This window comes from Pteropus vampyrus, unplaced genomic scaffold (genome assembly GCF_000151845.1).
Source record: "Pteropus vampyrus isolate Shadow unplaced genomic scaffold, Pvam_2.0 Scaffold17784, whole genome shotgun sequence".
Classification (NCBI taxonomy): domain Eukaryota; kingdom Metazoa; phylum Chordata; class Mammalia; order Chiroptera; family Pteropodidae; genus Pteropus; species Pteropus vampyrus.
The window spans coordinates 1-2,528 of NW_011906565.1; the positions used below are offsets into that span (position 1 = coordinate 1).

General features: G+C 53.8%; 1 pseudogene; it reads right to left on the reverse strand.

Moving 5' to 3' along the window:
* Positions 1-1,502: 1,502 nt before the first annotated feature.
* LOC111735176 lies at positions 1,503-1,621 on the reverse strand (annotated as a pseudogene).
* Positions 1,622-2,528: the final 907 nt, after the last annotated feature.

Consider the following 2,528-nt stretch of genomic DNA (forward strand, 5'->3'; position numbering starts at 1 on the left):
CCCCACAATGCCGCGCGCGCGGCCGCCTCGCTCCGCCCTCCGCGAGGCCGCTCGCGTGACCTGTGGGACTGCCGGTCGAGCGCTGACTCCGGGGTTCGAGACCCAACGGAGTGGGCGGGGAAAGTTGGCCCTTTGGGAGATCAGCAGAGTAGGGAGACTGAAGCAGAGGGGCATACGACACCCGCTACAGTCACCGAGCCCAGTTTGCTGTCACCACGTGGTTCTGGAGGGGAGGTCCCCACTGCATGGGGCCAGCTTCCAATTATGGTCTGGGGCTCCTGCGGACCCCTGGCCTCAGTTTTCCCATCTGTTCAGTAGGCGATGGGAGCCGTTCGACACTCGGGAGAAAAAAATGCTAATTTTGTAGGCATATCCAGTTATTCATTCTAGTTAGGTGTAACCCTGTGATTCTCAACCGGGAGCAGTTTATCCCCCGAACCACAAAGGGACAAAGGCACTGTTTGGAGACATTCGTAGCTGTCGCTGCTACGGGGTGCATCTAGCATCAAGCGGCATCAAGACTTGTAGGCCAGGGATGCTGTTCAACAGACCACACCGCAGGGCACAAGCTGCCAGGAATCGTTTTTGCCACCCAAGGCTTATGTGAGAGTGAAGCCAAAACAGAGAACAGACTCCAGAAGGAGTGCTCTGTGCTGGGACAACACTTTAAGCACCTGGATCGAGCCACGCCTGAGTCAGGGAACCTTTCAAATTCCCTGTGTGTTTTGTTCTGTTTTGTTTTAAGCTAACCTGAGTCATGATTTTGGTCTTTTTTACACCAAGAGCTTTGACCGGTAGGGTCCCTTTTGTCTTGATTCCAGCATCCTTCACAAGTAACATTACCCTCGAAACTCATGGCAACAGGTTCATGTCCAGAACCAAAAGGTTGGAAAAACTGTGGAATCAGTTCCCCGTTGTAAGCTTAGTGGCAGCGAAAAGCTCCCCGGAGTCAGTCAGAAGTCTGCGTCAGCTGCTGCCCAGCTGGATGGCCATAAGCTTGTCCACGTCTGCAAGACAGTCAAGAAATGAACCTAGGGAGGCACCAAGTTGGGTGGCCTGTGTTTATTTGGCTCATCATCCCGATGACACTCCAAAGTTGCCACGACGGTCCTATGGGCCCCAGGTGCTTCCCACTTTTGTGGTAATCCTCAGCCTAGGCACTTCCCAGACATGGAGCGAGGCAGCGGGACTTCCTTCAACTGCCCAGGGAAGGCCAATCAAAGCCCGCTGGACCCTGACAAGGAAGGGAAAATGCCATCTCCTGTCTCCCAGAGGTTTACTGTCCCCAGGAGGTCTCTCGATAAATTAATCCCCAGCTAACTAACCAAACTTAGAGGGCCTGTGATCCCATCACGCACACACACGCACGCACAGAGAATTGATCAGCCACCAACCATCGGTCACTCCCCCGGCCAGAAAACATTCATTTCCAAAAGCAAACTCAAATGTAGCCCAATTCTAAAGCGTGGCCTCTTTGCTCAGAGCCCTCCTCCTTTTTGTAATGCTTACAGCACCTGGTCTCCCTAGGTGGTCTCCCATCCAAGTACTAACCAGGCCCGACCCTGCTTAGCTTCCGAGATCAGATGAGATCAGGCTTGTTCAGGGTGGCGTGGCCGTAGACGAGTAAGAGCCCTTTAACCCTTAGGGAACCCTGATGTCTACTACAGATAACCCACCCGGTTCTCTGCTTTCCCAGGTTCCAGAGGCTGACGCTAATGAGATAATAACATTAAAAACCATTATTACCGATTAATAAGGGTGAATATTTACAAAGCGCTTATTTGCAACCCAATGCTGTTCTGGTTGACTCCTATACTATCTCATTTAATTCTTACTACAATTCCCTGGGACAGTACAAGTGCTGAAGCATTGAAATGACCTCTCCACGTGACACGGGACTGGCAATGCGCCTCATGGGGCGCTCGGTTCCGACGGACTCTCCCCAAAGCCCTGGCCACATGGAACTGGGGTGTTGAGGGAGGGGGCCCCCATTGCAAATAGTCCTGTTCTCTCCTGGACCACTCTTTGTTTTAGAGTCTTCCCAGTACTGATTCTCTGGTGGTCTGTCATTTACTTAGAATGTCTGCTCCACGAGGGCTCAAGGTTTTTTCGCTGCGGATCCCCACTGCCTGGCCCAGAGCAAGCACTCGATGCCTGGGAACAGGCGATGTCTTTGTTGTCGTTATTTGGCCATGACAAATGGGATTTGCCACGCATCCCCGACCCTGGCCCTCCGCCCCTCTTCCCGACCTTCCAAATATCAAACGGTCAATGTCGCCACCTACCGACCAAAGGCGGCAACGATGAATTCCTAGCCCCAGGCCTGATTTGAGTGCTTTCCAGGACAGCCACAGCCACATTGCCCCTGGCCCCTGGGGGTCAGAGAGACCTGGTGCCTGGCTCCAGGGGTGCTGCTCCACCCCACCCCCACAATTCCCAGGAGACACCCACAACCAAGAACCACGCACCTATGCGTCACTAGTGCCGAGGCTGAGGGCCCCAGCCCAGAGCCAAAAGGACACGGCAGT